The sequence below is a fragment of the Ptychodera flava genome, chromosome 15 (assembly GCF_041260155.1).
Source record: "Ptychodera flava strain L36383 chromosome 15, AS_Pfla_20210202, whole genome shotgun sequence".
NCBI lineage: Eukaryota > Metazoa > Hemichordata > Enteropneusta > Ptychoderidae > Ptychodera > Ptychodera flava.
This window is the reverse complement of record NC_091942.1, coordinates 33,416,659-33,438,617: the sequence shown is the minus strand read 5'-3', so window position 1 is coordinate 33,438,617 and position 21,959 is coordinate 33,416,659.

Below are 21,959 nucleotides of genomic sequence, written 5' to 3'. Positions count from 1 at the left end.
TTCTTATTCTCACCGCTGTTGATGAGAAAATTTTAATCTCCACTGGAGATTGGTGAGAAATGCACTCCTTGGCGAGAATCAAGTGTGAGAACAAATTCTCACCGGTGAGAATAGAAATTCTCACTAAGTACAGCGAGAATTGAAATTCGCTGGCGAGAATCATCAAGACTCGCCGTTCATTGGCGAGAATCATAAAGACTCCAAACGGCGAGTCTTGATGATTCTCGCCAGGGAATTTCAATTCTCGCTGTACTTAGTGAGAATTTCCATTCTCACCGGTGAGAATTTGTTCTCACACTTGATTCTCACCATGGAGTGCATTTCTCACCAATCTCCAGCGGAGATTAAAATTTTCACACCAACAGCAGTGAGAATAAGAACAGATTCTCACCGATTGCGAGAAAGCGTCAGTTTCTCGCTCTAGTCACGCACTTTTCCCCTATAGTGATATGCTTCGGGCAGTAGAGCAAGAGTTTGCATGCATGCAAATGACATTGAAACAAGTTTAAAAAAATCATCAAAGGTTACAACTACCGGCCTTTGAAAACTTGAATGGGTGGTGGGGAACGCGGAGAAATGCTTCGAACATCATAGTGTATGTTCTGTCTGTCAAAAACATTCAAAACACGAGGAATGACAGACTCACATCGTTTTCTTATCTTGTTTTAGGATGAACTCTGCAGTAAAACTCAAGTAGCACCTTAGTGTTGTAGACGGGGATGGACGGTGTGATTGATTCCTTTTTTTATCATTTTATATTAATTTCATCAAAACATGCTGGCTTGGGGACACTATCCTAAAGAATACATTATTTACCGATATTAAAAAGAAATTTAATAATTCCATCATTATCACACGATCATTTTAAATAATCTAAATTCTGCCAAAATTCGTATTCAATTTTGCGACACACGTCATGGGACTTGTGTGAGTAAAGCGCAACGGAAAATTATTTGAACAAACCGCACGTACAGAAAAAAAGCACTTATATCGTGCACATAGGTACCCGAGCATGCTTTCTAAAGCAGCCAACTGTATGCGAAAAGTCTTCAACTCTCTACTGTTACTTTTCAACCCACGGGTTAAGTTTACAACGAACACCATCCTATACGGCATTTATGCCCTGTTCTTTCTGTCCTTTGTTTGATATAACTCGCAATAGTTTGTCCTCGCTGTGTGAACTGAGAACATTACTGATCAAGGTAGTATGCGCCTCGGGGACAGATATTGTGACTCTCAAACTTTTACAATTCTTTTCTGATATACCACTTGTGGGGGTTCATTTTAAAGCTCTTGGTGTAGGAAAAAATTTCACCATCTTAGTTTTTCGAAAATGGAAAATTTCATTTTTCTCCTTAGAGTTAACACAGGGATTGCGGCCATTTTGAATTTCAAATATCGGTAAATCTTGTGTAATTTGTTTCTCTAGTATCAAACTTTTGGTGACCTCAAATATTTATATCTGATTTTGAAAGAGAATGGTTGAAACACTCCTTCACGGAACTATGAGCAAAAGTTTAATTCTTTCACTTTCGAGGTGCGTACCACCTTAAAATAGAGCCACATCAAAACAGGGCTACATCATCGAGCAACATATCACATCGCCTTCTTCTGAAAGCCTGTCGTTTGAAAGCGGAATACTATTTTCCTCAAATTACAGCCCAGCGATCTCAATAACGAAAGACAAGACATGCCGCATTGACGATACGTCAATATGTAATATGTTTCACATTTGCAGTGCAGCGCTCATGCTGAGAAATTGCTATTACCGCCAGTAAAATGAAGGGATTTCAAAGGATGAAACGATAAGAACATTTGTTACCCGACGGGAGCTCAATGCTCTGATATGACCTTTAATTGTTAAACACGCGAATGTGTTTTATAATTGTAAAAAATTGAATCGGTCTTTGTACGTCATCTTAAATTGCCGCGACATTTATTTTCATTGTGCAGCCTGGGTGCCTTGCCGTCTTATGAACGTCTAGAAGTTTCAGATTTAAAACCGTTGGGGTCTATCGGGAAATTCAACCGGAATATATAAAAGACTCTAATGGCAGTGCCATTCATTTTCTCGCGATATCGATATACGAGATCGTCTCGCAGTGCTCATCTTCAAGAGGAATGTTGAAGACATCGAATACATGCCACGCATACAACAGCTTTTTATTACATGTGTCCAATGATGCAATTCCTACATCGATGCAATGATTTTAATAGGAATATCAAGGGAACTTCTGGGTCAATGAACCATTTCCCGATGTGTTGCCAGGGTTACGGCTCTGACGATATCTGTATGAACGACCTAAGTCGAACTGCTTTCGGTTCATGGCGAAATTCACTATCAAAAATGAAATCATAAAGCGGAACAATACAAAAAATAACGAAATTATTTCTAAAATACAAATTTTTTATGCCAAGGGCTATTTTATTACCAAGGTAATTATGACCGGACAATAGGGAATTGCATTTTCCCTGGCAGGGAAACATTAGCCTTTGCACATCGCAAAGATGAATAATGGCACTTGGACACGATTCTTTGTGGAAGAGTCATATCAAATAACTTGGATGAGTAATATTCTTGGCGGGAACATTGATTTTACTTTGTTGAACAACTCATAGTCATAGTTAGCTCTGTTATAATTGTGCGTTATTGTCTAAATGTTTTGGTAATTATTTATAATTTAATTAATGATAAATATTAATCATATGAGGTTGATGATGATAACGATGGTGGTGGTGGTGGTGGTGATGACGATGATGATGACGACGACAGAAAAACTTTATGAGACGGCAGGCATCGGCATAATAGCTCCTACGACTGTTGTTTTCGTTGTTTTATTCGCAGGATTCACTTCATTATCGCTGCCTCGACTAAAATTGTTTTCGGCCGCAGTATGAACCAGAACGGTGTTGGTTGATCCAGGTGTTCATGGAGTAATATTACGATATTCAATAAGCGAGATATCTGACTTGCGTGTTAAGATTACAGTATCCATCCATAACTTTAATTATATATATTGTCAATATGAGATGAGAAAATGAGAGTGGAAAATGGGTATAGGACCATAGTTCTTAAAATGTCATGATCTAGATATTTCCGTCGACTAGATTTAAACGAGCACGTCATGAATACGTGCAAAGTGTTCGAAAAATTGCATTCAGACCGCCACCTTTCACCATCAATACCAATGGCCATTGACCGTGCGTGTTTGGGTCATCCACTAAATCATAGATTATTATTGTCACTTGAATAACGCAAGAGTTTATTGTTTATTATGCAAATTGAAGAACATGATATTATCATATTTTATGAAGTCCCATAGATATCAACCCCACTTATTGCATCTGTGTCTGTCTGTCTGTCTGTCTGTCTGTCTGTCTATCTGTCTATCTGTCTGTCTGTCTGACCTTGTCTCTCTGTCTCTGTCTCTCTCATGTTAATAGCAAAACATAAGAACAGCGATTGAGGTGTACGAAGGCAGAAAAATATGTATCGATCATACCGCGTTGCATCTTTATAGTAGGAGCACCTTATAGGGAGGTTTGGTTCTCCGAATCTCACACACACACTGTGCAATCTTTATGTGGGCATTCAACTTACAATGGGGTCTACTTATTATTGTACCTTAATAAGAAACCGTTCTTATTGATAAAAAACGCCTTGAAACATATATTTCTGCAGTTATTTCAAATACGAGATAAACAAGGGATTTTTTAGAGACTGTATAGCTTTAACATCGAATTAGAGAATGTTTTATCTGATTCAAAGCGGATATCAGAGAGACAGTTGGTATTTCTACTTAAAGTGTGTCTCAGACAATTCCGATTACTCCTAGTCTTGCTAAAAATACTTATCTTATAAGTGCACTGTTTCATTAAGGTAAAATTACGTATTGATTTACAAGCATAATAAGGACAGTAATTTAGCGTAAATGAATTTCGATTGTAATAGTGGAAAAGAACCCGGGCAATAGATGGAGAAATTTAAACCATGGAACTAATGGATGACTGATGATCTTAGGGTCATTCCTGGCTATTTAATGGACGCTAACGTTGATTTTAGTCAAGACACGCGTCACAAATGCAGTAAAAAGAAACCTACATTTCGATAATAAGCAAAGAAAATGTCCTAAACCTGCTCAAGATGAGACTCTTTGAGGAACAATATTTGCGAATGGATAACATTGTTAATTTCAAATTGAATTTTGTAGAATGGAACAGAGAAATTGCTATGGCAACAATTTCGATGGAAAACGCAATTATTTTACGGTAAAGCGACACTAGCGCTAGATTCTGATAACCGTCTAATTATCTAAGTTTGCTGTTGTTATCTTCAAAGCTGATTTCCTTAATTTTTTATTGAGTAAACTCTTTGTTTGATCTCTTTGCATGTACAACATCTAGATAAATCACAATTTATTTTGCCTGGCGTTGACCAATGCCCGCCATTTACAGGGCGTATATTATGTGTGCTCCCTGGTTTCTGTATCAACTGTTGTCAGGGGCAACTACATTTACAGCACTGTACAGTGTCTCTGCACAAAGCGATATGCCCCATGTAGATTCCATGCTTAATACTAGTTTTATTCCCACGAATCTTTGATATTTTGTTGTTGGGAGTTGACAAAAGATAATAATCTCATGAGAGATGTAAACGAAGATGTAATAATTAGAAATAATCTACACATTGGACTAGCATGCAATACGTGTACTTCATTACTGCATGTTTCATGTCGAATGATGTCAATGAAGGGATTTCAGAAATATTGACACGCGATAGAGCCTCATCTATTTACAACGTCTATCGTATCTTGATAGCTAAAGCTTTTAGAAATTTGGGTTTATATGGCAGCTTTGGTCGAAAAAGATATCTGAAGATTTTCTTTGGAGTTGTATGTGTTCATTCAAAAGCAACAGTAAAATATCGAATTTGGAAAGGCAACGAGACGCAAAAATGCAGCAATTATGACCTCGCACACACGATTAATCTTTTACATTTTGTTTGTCTGATAAAATTCTGAATGCAATGACAACTTTCTTATCTAATTTTTGACTAACTGTGCGGAACTTTCAAAGAGGAAAGGGTACTAAAATCACAGGAATAGTTAATATCTACACCACTTAGGGATTGAGGAATGTCGCTGTAAAGTCAAAAGAAATTACGCGAGAAAAATATCATCAACAGTCGACATCTACGACGATTGGGAATGAATTCGCGCCATTGTCACTGTTGTATATCCTGTTCGTCTTATTGTACATATTATGGAAAAACTGTAATTAATGATTACACGCCAGAAGATTCAAGTGATGTACACTGCCAATTGATAAACCTGAGTATTTGTATAATTTGTAGCGTATATAAATAGGGCATACCTATGCACCTCATTTAAAAGTGCTAAAATAATGTTATACACAGGGTCACCTGGTTCTTTATTTGATTATTAAATGTCCTACATATTGTCCACATGAAGTTCAGAAATAATCACTTCAGAAGCAACGGCTGCGACATTTTGATAAGAACTCGGCATATAGGCACGAGTCATAACGGGCGCAGTTATAGAATAAAATGCTTCCTTCCAATAGATGGTTTTCATTGGTTTCATTAATACCAGAATATTGGAATTTTGGCTACATTAAACAAATACGAAGTTTTATTTTACTTAATGCTCGAATGCAGTTCGCATAGAGTATTTTATGGGCCCTAAAGCATGAATATTTATGTTCAGACTATCATTTTAAACAGATGAAATGTGACTCTCCAGTGGCATCTATAAACAAAAGATTTATTAATCCCATCCATATTTACTCCGTTGAAAGTAATTTACGCACAGGGCCACTGCACTGTGACAGGTTCAAACTGTTTTATATAGTGAATATCAAAATATGATATGAATATGATATAATATAAATATAATATAATATAATATAATATAATATAATATAATATAATATAATATAATATAATATAATATAATATAATATAATATAATATAATATTCTCTAATGTAATATAATATAATATAATATAATATAATATAATATAATATAATATAATATAATATAATATAATATAATATAATATAATATAATGTAATACGTATTACATGTATGGAAAACTATCAATTGTTTGCGATTTCAGTAGAATACCTTATATCTACGCAGACACCATGGTCTTATAGAAATCTACCATGTCTTGGTTTGTCTTTGTCGGTCTGTGTGTCATGTCTCATCGTCTTCTGATATCAGCTGGTTGAGTTGGTGTAAGTATAGGTTATCGCACGAGTAACGGTGCGTTTACGGTTGTTATCACCACACTTTGGTCATCAGTTTGTAAAAGTCACGAGGCCGCAGGCCGAGTGACTTTTACAAAGTGATGACCAAAAGTGTGGTGATAACAACCGTAAACGTACCGTTACGAGTTGTGATAACCGACTTATACCACGACAAACACACAAATTTGGCCAGAATTGCGACGGTTGCCTTTGCTATCATTTCGAATGTCACTTGAATGGCGACCGTTCATTTACATGTGAATTAGAACCAAGTACTGAACAGAGCACCTGTGTGGAAGGGAACTGTTTTCTGATTGGTTCTTTTATACAGGCTTCCTTTTGATTTTTATTCTAATCGTCCCTGGAAAGCGCAGGTGCTGAATGGGCTACTTTTATTGGCTTATTTGAGTTTCAATTGCTAAGAGATTCATGTGATTGGCTCAAATCAATAATTGTTCATGAAGTTCTCACCACGTGCACTGCCCTTGCCAAAGTTATCTGTTTCTACTTGGCTCCTAGAGTGTAGACATGGACGCTGCTCAATATTCCGATATTTCCGACTATGACAGCGATATTGAACGTTTTGTGTCACAATATGATAAAGCAGATACCAAACCAACGAGGAAATAGCGGAGGACGCAGCATTCACCCTCACAAAAACACAAGAGCGATCACGTTTTGCAGCTCCAGTCGGCACGGAAGATGTTGCTAAAATTCAACGTTCACGTGTACCGGAGAACACGAGGCCTGAGGAGAGCAACCAACTGGGATGTTACAGTCTGTGTTCGGATGAGGAATGAACGTATCCAGTAAATCAGGCTGAGGAAGTAGTGAAGTGTTCACTTTTGTACCTGCACTATCGTGTGATATAGGAGCGAGGGAACTCAGTTCTGGCTTTGTCGTTTCGTGGTTGAAGTTCGTCGAGTGGATGGGACAGAATATCCTTCGAAAAGTTTGAGAGCTTTGTATCGTAGCATTCAGCGGTATTTGCGTGACGAATGTCGTCGCCGAGACTTGAATTTTATTAACATCAATACGCACATTTTTCCGGATGTCCACTATACAATTGACGGAATTATGAAAGACATTGATAGACGTGGTATCGGGGTTTACAGAAAACAAGCACAGCCGTTCACACGAGAAGGAGAATGTAAGTTGTTGGAGAAAGTTTTCTTAGTCAATTCTGCCAAGTTGCGCTGTATATTTCAGAATCTACGAGTATAAAGAAATCTACAAGTTGTTCACATTGAACATTGGTCGAAAAAGATGAATTTCCAATTTAGTCAGTGTTTGTCAATTATATGCCTTTCAATATTACATGGCTTTTTGTGTTCATTGTATATGCGTATGAATGGTTGGAATCCTGAATTTTCAGGTGGTTTCTACTTGTATGCAGATTTTGTTATCAGCCACACTTTCTTTCATATGTTGATAAGTTATCACCACTCTTTTTTGATGTGTTAATTATCGCTATTCATAAAAGTGTGGTGATATCTTATCAACAAATGAAAAAGTGTGGCCGATAATATAATCTGCATAAATACAATAGGAACCGTGTGAGTTTATGAGAATAAATGCACTGCAAGAACAATAGGTCACATGACCTAGAGTGGTATAACTATTTTTTAAGGTGTGGTTTTAGTCATACAATAGTTATGAATTAACATTAAATTGAATAGTCAGTGTGTCAAACTGCAAATGAAAACAAAGAGATGGATGGATTAAAAGACGAATACAGCTTTTTGAAATATGACAAAAACCTGTTGTCCAACTTTAGATCTCAGTTTCAAAGTCCAATTTGCTGATTATTTAAATATTTCTTATTTCTGTTTCGCGGATTTCTTCGAAGTTTCCATGTTTTGAGACTGCCAGACTAAAGTCATTAATGCAATATTCAGGTTTATATCAGGCACCGACGAAATTGTAACCTCTGAACATCGAACTTGTGATTACATCCGTCCACTTTGAGCAGTGTATGGCATCGTTTGCAAGCTAATGAGGTTCAGATGATATTGGCTGAGTCACAGTTGAATGATTCCTGTACGTTGGAAGTCTTTCTATCCGGTCTAGTTATGACAGTGGCTGTAATGATGTTTGGGCATAGTTTGCATCTGGATTTCTGACATCATGAGGTCCAGCAAAACCCCAAAGGAAGGGCCAGCAAGGAAAGCGAAGGACTATCATGAACGAAAGACACCCTAATGAAGTGGCGAAACATAGTACATGTAGGATGTAGGACAGTATTATTATAATTGGTTAGGGTGAAGGACAAATGGTTATAGTGCAGAATATTGTCCTCCACAATCTATTGTCCTTCGCCCTTTGAAAATACTGCCCATCGCCATACTCTGCACTGACAGCGTTATAAAGTGAAAATGCTGGCCTTCTGCAGTGAAAATGCCGTCCTTCACTCCATTTCGCAGTGAAAATACATTCATTCACCTAATCTTATGGTGACATGACGCTGTCCTTCACCGTATTCTGCAGAGATTACGCTGTTTTCTTCTCTCAACGCTGCACTGAAAATTCCGTACTCGCTGTGAGCGACGACAATAACCGTCATTCACGACACATTCATGAGATACCGCTATTTTTGTTCGGTATAGTATTGTGCAATCAACTTCTGACAATATGTGTGTTCACAGACAAATAGAGAAACAGACTAGCAACGCGGCATGCCTTTTGTTCCATGGTCGTCTCGGCAGACTATGGCCTTTTCATATTAAAATGGCTTCAAAGGTGTTACACTTTTTGGAGACTTTGTTTGTGGTTGATAATTGCACGAGATTATGCGAACTATACGAAGAGATGGCATCGTGCTGCCAGTCGTGTAGCAACCATAGTTACTTTGTGAGGTCTCTGGGCAGAAACACTGCTTCACGCCAATCAAAACAGAACACGCCAGCAGTTTCATAAACATGTCCTTCCTTGACGAACGTGCAAAAGGCGGTATGATTGACCGTAAACCATTGAGTAAAACCAGACAGTATCGATAAAAGACTTTCAAATTCGGTTCAAACTCACTCATTATATATTCATAAAAATATGAGAGGAATTTTTAAAATGGTAAAACTCACTTTCCTTAAGCTCAAAACACTACGGTTTTCGCCAGCACGCCAATTCCGCTCAGCACCACACGACAACAACAACACAAACTTTGCCGAACATATTTTCGCTTAGCATTCGGCGAAAATCCGAAAATTACCGAAGAATGCATGGTCGGCACTCTTCGGAAAAGAGAGGCGAGAGCTACCTGAGGCCAGGCGAACATGGATGGGTTACGTAACCGCTTAACGCCTTGAACAATACCCGTTGCTAGTCTGTTTCTCTTTGTCTGTGGTGTGTTCAAGCTTTGAGGTTATGTGTGGGCGATAGCTGGCTGTTCGCTGATAATTTCCCGAAGTGCGTTGTTTTCTTCGATGACAGGTTTCGATCAACACTGCTAGAGTGTTATAGACTGCAGAATATTGATATGTTGGAAATCAAACACATACTCGGACAATTGCTGTCCTATCCACTCTCGAAAAGTCTGGTGATAGGAATAGTAATGCAAATAAAGCAATATGAATTCATTACTTTCTAAACGATACGTTGGGTCAGCAAAGCAGGCATCGATCGTGAAATCTACAGTTTCCACGACGACCGCGTGCCAGAAAAGTACTTGATGATGCATTGATCAGAAGAAAAATTGCGGATGTTTTTTTTTGCCACTGATAGCACCGGCACGTATTCAGAGCCATTACCAGCGGTGGAAATGGATGTTTCCTTTAAAACGCACAAAGGACTGTTGAAGGCCATGACACTGACACTGTCTTTACAATATTAATAGCAAACATCTGTGTTGTTATCAAAATGTATACTCTCTTCCGTTCAATGACTAGGATGCAAATATGCATAATGCATACTTGTAGAGAAGTGATGAGCGAAATTTATCGAATCATCCAGCGAGGCAGTCGTCAAGTGTCTCTGAATGTTTAGTCATTGACTTAATTCGGTCTTCATCTTATTTCAGTCAACGTGCAGGCACTTTCTTATGATGTCTAGGGGCAGATTGTACGTTGTTAATATTTCAGTTTTCTTGGTAGTGAGTAATACATCCAAAATAGAAAAACTATCAAACTGGTACGGTTCAGGAAATATACTAAAATGAAAGTAGCACATTATTTTTCCCATGATAAATGAATGTAGAAGGGAAATGCAACTGTTTTGTCATAACACTTACTACACTTACATATTCCAGTGCTATTTTCAATTGATTTCACTGATATAGTCTGGGCGCAGTGAACTGTCAAAGGCAACTTGTTTCTGGCATAGAGTTGGTGTAATAACGTATCGTATACGCTTTGCATCAATTGCGACGAAATTTTGAAAGTATATGTAGGCCTACTGTGCAATAGCGTATACAGATATGCAGATTACATTTTATATACGTTGTGAAATTGTAAGTGTGAAATGTAATGAGAATTGATTCGATTAATGTGTGGTGAATGACGGTTGTATTATCCGTCACTGTCACTTTCATCTTTGTGTCGTCGTCATTGTTAAACTGTCTTTATCGACTACTTTCTATGATCTGCCGCTGCCATCAAATGACACTATAGGATAATTGACCTGACCCCAGTTTAACATGTATTTAAAAGCATAGCTTGACAGATCACATCACTGTATTATTTTTCGCCATATTATCATTTCTTTGTATCCATTCCAGCCGCCCTAATTTCATATTCCATACACATACGACTCTCGCCCGATTATTCAGAATTCAACATGTGGTAGACTCCGAGCAATAGACTCATTTCTTGACTATCTATTCCATTTTTGTGTTGTTCATACGGTACAGTGCCGAAAAGAAAGTTATGGGAATTTTTTACAGCAAAGTCAACGAGAACATATACAGCTTGAAAGACTGAAACAGTTACTTTTCCAAATTTACAAGCCACCCGCTCCTGTTACGAAATTTCGTTCTGTGAAAAAAGACTAAAACCTCGTGCTTGTATCTGTGCTTGACGGCCAATGAAGTCACTAATATCCATATTTTGCTTTAAAAACATAGCTCTTTTGTTTGGATATTGTACACGATACATAAATTGTGATTGTGTACCAACAGCTGAACAGACTGTTAGCCAATGCTTTCATATGCAAATGATATTCCCCCGTTCAAAGACCATAAAACACTGAATGTTTCCAACCTTGGCCTGTAACTGTGGCGCCGTTCATTAAATTCTCCCAAATTTAACACTGTTTACGTCAATAAATCAGCTTTTCGATGAAACTGAAAACCAGCAAAACCTTTAAAAAACTAATTTCATAAAACTAGGTCATTTCCTGCACTGGAAGTGATCATGAATGACGTCATCAAATCAATAAAAGCCAGAAGTGTTCTCAGTATTACCATTATATTGCTGAGTCTTAAATTTGTATTCTAGGATTCGAAAGACCAACAATATCAGCTTGCTGGCGATTTCTCATAAAAAATTTTATTGAGACATTTCAAAGTGTAAGAAATATCTTAAAGTTAACGAAAAAGCAAAAATCTAGCTGGAATTGCTTTGTGTCAGAAACGCAACAACTAAAATAACACGCTACGGAGATAAAATAACATTGTTTACTTTATGAATCGAACATGTTTCACTAAAAACGCAAATTAAATCGTATGATTTGTGTAAAATTACGTGTATGGTATAATACATATGCATGTAACCTTAGCCCTAGTTCTGCTTGCGCATATTATATGCACGCTTTTGCTATTATAGTTTCTGTATATATTACAAAATGATTACAAAATCGATTTTGATTTGCGATAGTTCTTTTTTTCAGGGATTTTTTGAATAGTCAAACACTGACTGATGATTCCTCTAGTTTCGAAATTTAATTCACTACTTTCTCTTTCATCGTTCGTTCTGCAGACTGGGTCTTTGCCTGTTCGGCATTTGCTGGCAAATTATTCATATAGTTACACAATTGCTAAAGTGAATGACTTAATACATACTCTGTACTTGGACACATATTCTCGCGACATTTTCGTGATCTAGTGATCTTCAAGTGGGTTTGTTTTTTTAGTATCTCCCTCACAAATACCGAAGTTCTACATTTTTATTTGTTCTACGGCGGTACATCAGTCCTCGTTTAATCTCTATAACCATCAGCACAGAGGCGATACCATGGCGGTTCTTACAAACGATAAGGCTGAAAACGCAAAGTTGTCGATTTCAAATATAGTTTTCATGAAGGTGGCCTTCAGTGTTCTGGATGAAAGTTCAATTTTATGAAGTATTTACACAGTTTCTGAAGGCACTGCCATAATTTTAAGATTATGAACATCTGTTCCTGAACCACTCGTAGAAGCTTTAAATTTCAAACACACTTTGTCGATAAATACAAAAGTAAACAGATAATTTACAGCCATGTAAAACTGCCCCAGTAGCATCAAAGCGTCCCGCGCAGTGCTATGACATATTGCCACAAATTGTGCCATTCTCTCGCCGGTAAAGCGTGGAAACATTCAAAGCAAGGAATAACATTTTCCTATGGTTTTTGAAAACTGAATCTTTGAATAATTACGATCGCGGTATTTTTCTTAGAAGAGTTATTACATCGAACGTCTGGCTTGTTGAAAAAAACAAACAAACCGGCTTTTCTGTCAATTTTATCGTATGATTTAAGCATCAGAATGGACACATGTGTTTATATTTCCTTGACAACCGGTACAGTATCATCAGCAATATATTCTTGTTTTCTTTTTACAACCAGAGTATTTCAAACTGATTAAATTAAATAACGTGAGCTGCATAAAATTATAGAAACAGCGGTAGATCAGTCAGACTCAAAACGCCAACGTAAACTGTATTTCAAATTATTGATATTTTCCCATGTAGTATCGATGTTTGTTGGGTGAAAATAAATTAGAACCAATGCTATCGCGTGAAAATTATGATCTAGTGCTTGCAATAAATCAGAACGTCATGTCTTTAATATGTAAATGTTTGACTCTTTATGCACGTTCGCAATTCTATGACGGTCGTAAATTTACAGATCCACCGAAAGGTGGCGCTAACAATATCAAAGATGATTAATGGCTCGTAAAGGGACTTCGCTACACCAAAACCTCGATCGGAAATGCAAATATATATGCAAGGGCAGATTAAGGTCATATTATCTATAATCCAGTAATGTTCGAGATTCCACTCAATATTTTTGACAAGAAATAAACATTTACGGGACAAATGTCATCCACACACATAGTTAGTTAGACGGCATACCGTATTCATGAACTAGGTACCGAATAAATATTTTGAATACAGTTGAAATAAGAACAAACTTTAACTAGGATGTTATGCAAATGAGTACACACCTAGATACCGTCCAATACGTCAAAAATGTCAAAACTAATTAACTCAATCCCCTCTCTCTCTCTCTCTCTCTCTCTCTCTCTCTCTCTCTCTCTCTCTCTCTCTCTCTCTCTCTCTCTCTCTCTTGGAATTGTTTGTTGGTTTATAAGCGGTTCAGTAAAAGCATATAATATTATGCACATCATTTATCCCCGAAATTACCAACAATTTTGTTAAAACTGAAATACATTATTCATATTTTGCTTGATTGTATGGATAAAATATGTATTAAAGCCTGCATTTCAGTTCAAGTTATTCAAGGTTTTCTTACGCTGCACAAATCACTGAAACAACAACCACAATGCTGAATGAGGGATCAACACAATACTAAATTAATTTTGCACAGCGCCATCAATTCAGGATACCCTTACACCTTTTACCTGGTGGAAAGTTACAGGCTAGCCTATTCAAAGAAATTGGAGTACTTATGCTTGAATATTGCATTGTACTTCATTGAATTAGTGCTTTTGAGAGAGACAGAGAGCAATGTAATGGAAATAGTGTGACTTTTTTCGGAGGACGTCTGCTGTGATGGCACAGGTGACAATTGAGCATCTTCAACCTCACACATTAAATCTTCCAACTGGCCTAATGTATCAAAAAGTAAACATTTTCAGAAAGATTCTTTTTGTGTTTTTGATTAAGTATATGACTAACCAAGGATACAGCTTTGTCAGTTTAAAGTCTTCGGACTTGCGTGCTAAAAGTTCAGTTCAAAAGATTTGACATTTTTTTCAGTTTGATACACAAGTAATTGTCCAGGGTGTCAAATTTTCCAAGGGAAAATAGAGAGGAGAAAAAGCTGTAGCTAAGCTGAACTGTGATGTTAATTGGAGTCCGTCTCTTGTTTTGTTTGTTGTCGTTTGTCAAATAGTTACAGCTTCCCCTACACATTAAGTTTTAAGGACAAAACTCAAAATTATTGTAGGAGATATATGTCACACAGAGGTATTATGCCATGTGAAGGTTAATGATAATGCAACAGGTATGTTTACAACTAAATGTCAAAGATTTATTTATTTATTTATTTATTTATTTATTTATTTATTTATTCATTTATTTGGAAATCCTACTGAATCAAGTCCCATTTACAGGTTCCTTAAAACCTCAAAAGAAAACTGAAAAGAAAACACTGCGTAAAAGAGAACAAACCAACACCAATCCAACAATTTTGATCGTTACACCGAACATCTGCTGCCTATCTGGAAAAGCAAAACATGTATTGACCATCATTGACAAAGAAATAAACAGCTTAAATTTCTTGCAAGGGTAAATATTTCACAACAACATCACAGATGAGGTAGAACTGAATGCAAATGGTTGAAAGAGACCTCATTAAGAAGTGTCTCGGACAACAAATTTTAAATGCGCATCAAAACAACCAGCTGTTTTGCAATTCAATGCTCTACGCTATAAGAAACTAAACATCAAGCACGTCTTCTCAAAACTCTGGGACAATCAAAGAATATTATATAAAGTTGTAAATACCAAATTTGATTTACACCATTGATTAGTATTCTCGTACAAAGGTATTTGATTTAATTTCAGCACGTAGAAATCGCTTGACCTGTGTCCAAAGCCTTTCACTTGGTAACCTGTGAGTCACTTCTTGCTCGATGATTTGGAATTCAACGATTTCCAAAGAATGGGTTTCAGAAGTGCCAAGAGTTCTGAATGCAATAGGTCAGTGTCAAAATCATAGTTTTCAGCTTTTGAACTGTCCTTTTAGTGTTGTGTGCAGGGAGATTCTCTGCGTATGGCGAGTCAACGTTTGTTCGGGCCATTCTACTTCTGCTTTGCAGCAAGATAAATTGTGGATGGACAACGTGACAAAGCACTACCTCGGATGCAGCTGGTTACACTTGTCAACTATTTTACCAGCAAGGGATAATGCCGTCTTGAGATAGATTTCAGTTGTATTTGACAATTTGACTCTGTGGAATCTATAAAACACATGGGTTTCATAGGGGCTGCCTGTCAAGCAATTAATTTGAAATTCATTATTGTACCGAGATAAACTGAATTCACCAGCCCAGTCATTTTTTGAGCTTTTGTCAGTCTTGTAAACATCAATATTAACTGTTCACCTTGATTAACTCTCTAGTCACTACCGCTTTGAACTGACATCTTCCAGTGTCAATGATCTATGGGACTTGCATACTGCCTAGTTGGTGAATACATGTTGTCAATTAGGTCTGGACTATGGAACGTCATCAACATAGTCATTATCTTCAATTACCAAATATTTGCAAAGTTCACTTTTGCTAATCAGGTTGCATGATGGGATAGGAGTTGTGATTTCACTTCATGTGATCATGTGATCAAACTTTATATTTTCTTGAAAACTGACATATTCACCAAGAATGGATCCTCATAGGCAGTAACTCATTTGTTTTACTTCTGACCAGCGGCTTTGCACCCTACTCAGGTACTTTTCTTTAAACTGGCTGAAGAAAGGTGTTAACACAGTCCATAGTGTCAGGAATGGTTTCAGTTAGGGCTGATTCAGTCGCTAGAGGGCGCTGTCGTCAGAGCAGCCTGAGACGTTACAAGTAACGCCATTGCTTTGCTGAATGGTCTCAGTACTAGTGGTTTTCTTTCAGATCTTTAATCAATGAAAATGATCATTTCAAAGGTAAGCTTATTCATAATGCAATATCATTTCGACTATAAGACCACATATGTATCAATGCAAAAAAAAAAACAGCTTTTTTATTTGCACTCATAGCTGTCATTCAGAGTTGTGTTATCGGATGTGTTTTACACAAAAAATGGTAGGGGGAGGAATCGCGATTGAAATCTTATCTTTTTAAGACCCCGCCCCCACAATACCCTCAAAAAATGTTCAAGTCCTCCCCCAGTCTAACTGATCAAAATTTTCCAAGTCCCCTCCCCTCAAATTATCATGATATAGTCCGAGATTAATAAGGGATGTACGCACGGAAAAATAAACATGTATTGCTCATTTCTGCTCGCAGATGTTCGACACTACCTGTTATCAGCAGTTTGTAGAGTCATATTCCTAAAGCAAGTTATTAAATTGATTCATTTTTAAATGCATCAGCGGACTTTTTTGATGTTTCAGTCTAAGCCGACTTGAGTTAATCCAACTCTAGCCAGGTCAATGACACCTGCTGTAGGGCACACAAAATGACGATCATGAGAGAGTAAGCGATAACATATACAACAGAATATACCACATAACAACCGTAATCAAAATTTTATTTCTGAATTTGTCAATGGCCCATGACAAGTTCAGATGGTCTGCAGAAGTTACCATAGCTGACTGCAGGACAGTCAAGATCAAAAACACCAATCCTGCTTTAAAGGATCCAGAAAAATCCGTCGCAAGGATGAGGATGTAGCTAGGGAAAGCCACTGAAACAAATACAGTTTGATGGCCAAATAAACAGCCAACATTTTCCAGTCTTCAGTAATATCATCCCACTGCATACAGTTTGTCTCTGCCTATTCTTCGTTGTTCGACCGTAAAACAAGAACAAGGCTATATTACGAAATTCCTTATGTAATTTTGACTCACGCAAAACGAAATGAGGTCTCCCCCTAAACGAAGGGCTTACGTTTGTCGTGCATCAGCTTTAATTAACGACGATCCGTTAGCCAGACCGAGATTTTCACAACTGAGCTGACTAATTCTAGGGTAACTAGAGCACAGATTGTTATTTGCATCTATATGCTAAATATGTGGGTACATTTCCTATATGCAAAACTTGGTGTGATTAAAGGCATGCGTTGGCACCAGATTGTCTCATCAGAAAATTTACCCACCAGATTACAATTTCAATGGAAAACAAAAGGCTATCACACCTCCATAATCCTCTTACAGACTAGAACAAAGGCGATCCCTGGGATCGCGAGCAGTGCTTTTAAGGTTGAATGATAAGATGTTGAAATAGCTATCACTATACAAAAAGGTTTACAGGTGTCTCCCCTGTTAATCTTGATAAGCAATACCATGCTGTATTTCGTATAAAGATAGCGTTCTGTGAAACACCAATGAGAATAAAAGTCAAGAAATCCATTTTCTTGTCTCCATGGTAACTGTATCACTAAAGGGCATAACTGCATGGACAGACTGTGTATAACAATCCATATTGTCACAGTTTTTACTTATTTAGTTTGTCAAGAATATATGGCACTCGGTATAAATTATTTCATTTTCAAGTTCAACGGTATATTTTCACGAATTTATCACATACATTTATCTACTCCCCTAAAACACAGATTTAGTACATTATACGGAATTGTATAAAGACAGTGCTTCATTTTTGCAAACAATTTTCATATGTATATTTCATTAAATATAATATTCAAATGAGTATGCACTAGGTAGTCTGTGGTAAGTAGAACTCAAATGAACCCTGTTAGATTTGTGTAAGAAATACAGCTGTGCTGTCAATTTCATATTGCAGTTTGAGCTCATTTAAACAGTAGCAGTGCGATAGCGCCACCATTGATAAGAACGAGATAGTACAGATGGGAAAATGTATTCTTATTTCTGTCTGAAAAAAAACTAATTAGATACAGTTTCACCTTTCACCTCTATCGTTATTTATGCTATTTTAAGACTGCAAAAATAAGTTTTTACAAAAAGGGCATGTTGAAATTTGTTCATGTCTTACCATTGCTCAATGGAATTCTCTCATTGTATGAAATGTCGTGCAAGTATTGAAAACAGATGCACGGAAACAATTTGTTCGAATTTCTGCTAATGCTAATGAGTTAGAAAGTCTCGTTCAAATTTGTTGACCTGTATAACAGACATCAATCAAATTTCTATAAAATCGCTAAACTCTCCGACGTTTGCTTCACGTCTCAAACTTTTTTCATGTTCCGCATAAAGTGAAATTTTCACGGAGAGATAATCATCAATTGAAATTTCGACCGTACAAGTTTTATACTTTATTGATTATTTCTTTCAAGGATAACTATTTACAGATACCTATCAGGTAAGTGTTTCCCTGTAAGCACGCTTTCTCAGACTATGGGATCTACGAAGATAAATATTGATGATTTGAAAGAGATCTGTATCAAGCCTATCGCTACTCTTATGAACTTTTAGAAACTAAGTCAGTCCGCCGATAAAGATACGGATAAAGTCAGTAATGGGTGTAACTGACGTCTCTGTATATCTTTCAAATTCATTTCAGACACTTTGCAATGTGACTTAACTCTTTAATTTGACACACTGTCATAAATATATTTCCATCATCTCATGCAGCTGTCGCGGAATACTGTGCACACAGAAGTTCAGTCAAGAAGCGTGCACGGAACTCTTTTTTGAGTTCATCAATTTTAAAATTCAAAACATTCCCGAACAGAACATAATAAATGCAACTGAAGATGATGATGTTAATAGTGCAATTATGATACGTCACTGCAATCTTTACCATTCTATGATTGGCTAATGTCAAGTTCCTCGAAGCAATGTCTCTTCTGATTGGTCAAAAATTTGTCACTGATGTGATACTTTTTAGCCTTCCTCAAAAAGCAATGTATTCAATTGTTTGTTATTCGATCCGGTGAATCCTGGATCCTCGTTGATAAAACGTAAGCCGGATATCGATAGAAATAATTTCAGTGTTACCAATGTCATGATATCGACGCATAAAATTTCGACCGTTGACGGCAATGCCTGGACGCTTTCAGAATCTTTGGTACAAATATTTCGACAAATGAATACATTATGTAAATTTTATTGTCAATGTAGAAAGAAATTGATTCCGGACTCCATTTATAATATTTACCATATTCTATTCGCTGTCTATTTGTCTAACAACTACTAGTAAGTCAGACACTGAAAAAAATAAATCGTGATACAATCGATTGAAAAGAGTGATTCGTCATCGAGAATCAACTGTCAGAATTTTCCGATGTACTGTGTTTACGCTTTGTCTACATCTCTGCCTCTCTCTGCTGGTATTAAAGTTTTAGTACACTAGTCAATTTTTGCCTCCACTGTATTTCTTTGACACTTGCTGTCAGTGCCATTTACTCTGTATCGTTAATGCCTGACAAATTTTCTTGACAAGCCATTTATTTTCATTTTAGACTCATTATTCAACTGGAAATAAATCTCACTATTAAATTACTTGGCTCCATAATCTGACATTTCATTCACAAATATTATAAGTCTCAGAACACATATGGACGAGGGCAATGTTTGAAGAAAACGTACTAGTTTGTTTAGAATATATTTGATGAGTTAGTGTGATCAATAATGGACAAAATGAAATAAATTAAGGGGGCGAGTGACAGAAATAACTAAAAAGGCACATAGGGCACAAAAATGGCAATATAATAAGATAAATATGAACATTAGCATGTGCCTAGATGCATGTCAGTGGAAACTCAATCGTTCACAATCTGCGCATGCGTTACTTCACTTCTTATTGGAGCCAGACGCCACACAGTGGCGATAGATAAGTGTGGAGGTCGTTCACAATACTCGTCCATAATTTTTTATAGCTAAATGCATGTACCGAACATACGGTACTTCTAATTGATTTGTTGACCAAAACCTCAGGGACATCCGTGGTAATAATTTTCGATAGTTGGAATTAGACGAACAAATTACCTGGAAACTCTACAGATATAGTGTACCAGATGGAGTGATTATATCCTAGGTTCAAACTAAATAGACTTTTTCAAAGCAGTAACTAATTGCAAATAAATCCTCTACCCGGCGTTTGTTGTCGCGCGTAAATTATTAGCCTCTACCAGACGTTTGTAGTCACGCCAACATTATAAAATCCATTTCCAACAAGCTTAACATCTAATTGCTAAGTACTCTAACTCAGCGGCTTTTTGTCAACTTAGTATAGTTAAAACTCATGTATCTCAGTGGTATACTGTGCGTGATAACTTCGTCAGGGTAATACCATCTAAGGGGATTTACATGTCTGATGTGTGTTTTGTTTAATTTTTAAGACAGAATGCGCCACGGGGACAGACATTCGGACTCTCAAACTTTTACTAAGCTTTCTGGTTTTACTTGGGCTCACTTTGCAGCTCACAGAGTAACTGAAGTTATTATCCGTTTATTCATGTGAAAAGCGAAAATTTAGTTTTTCACGTAGAGTTAATGAAGGAATGGCAGCCATCTTGAATTTCAAATATCGGTAAATTTAAGGTAATTTGTTTCATAGTACCAAATTTTTACGATGACTCCAAAATTTTAATCTTGATCTTGAAAGCGACCGAGAGGGAAAGCACGAGCGGGGCGGTCCCCCCTCTCGCAAGGCGAAAATTGAAAATTTACCATTGAAAAGGGAGTTTTCTGGTGACATCTAATTGTAAATTTTACTGGGACTCAGTAGGAACTTCCGCTCAAAAGTTTATTAAATGTAAAATAAAAAGTTTTGATTCAACTATTAGTAACTTAATTAAATACACCAATTAATTACTCCAGCTACAGATGGATAAAACATTACAACATTGTGTCACATAATTATACTACTTCTCAAACACACCCATAACTATCTCAGCGCGTACTGTATTCGGAATCTGAGAGCTGCAAATTTATATCATTTTCGTTACTGCAATATGACAGAACATACTATTATCATGATTAGTCCCATCAAGTTCAATCCAACAGCACATCAACATTATTGTATGGAATAGAACAACTTGACAAGACAATACACAGAACAATTGTTATTCAGTGACTACAGACCGTACTACCAGCAGAGTACGGCCCTTCAGTCATAGAATGGACCGACTGGACCATCAATTATTGTAAACACTGAATTTGAAAGTAGATTGTATTGACTTGTAATATCAACAAAACAGTAAAATAGTTGATATATTTGGTTGATTTAAAGTGAGAAATTTCCGCTTTCACACAGGGATATGCTTGATATCTTCACTAAATCACAAGAAAGAGTTACATAGTATTGGTCCACCACGTTACCGGCGATATATTTACCGTTATACGGGTCCCGCATCGGTAACTCAAGATTCGATCACCTCTAAAGTCCGATGACACGAATAAATTAAGTGCACGCTTTTCTCATTAAATTTAAAATATCCCACATACGATTCATAAAAGAAACGATTATTTGAACCAACAACACCTTTGGATCCAACTTGCTTTGGAAAGAAATTCAATCCACAGGCATCGTCACGATCCCCTTGACTGCCGTTATTGCAAAAATGAGCCAGAAAGGTCAATCTATTTTTCCATGCGAACCAATGACGATGCCCGTAACTTGACAGGCAAGGCCAGCTACGTCCGGCAGCCAATCGCACGAGGCAACACATTCAAATGAAAGGCCAC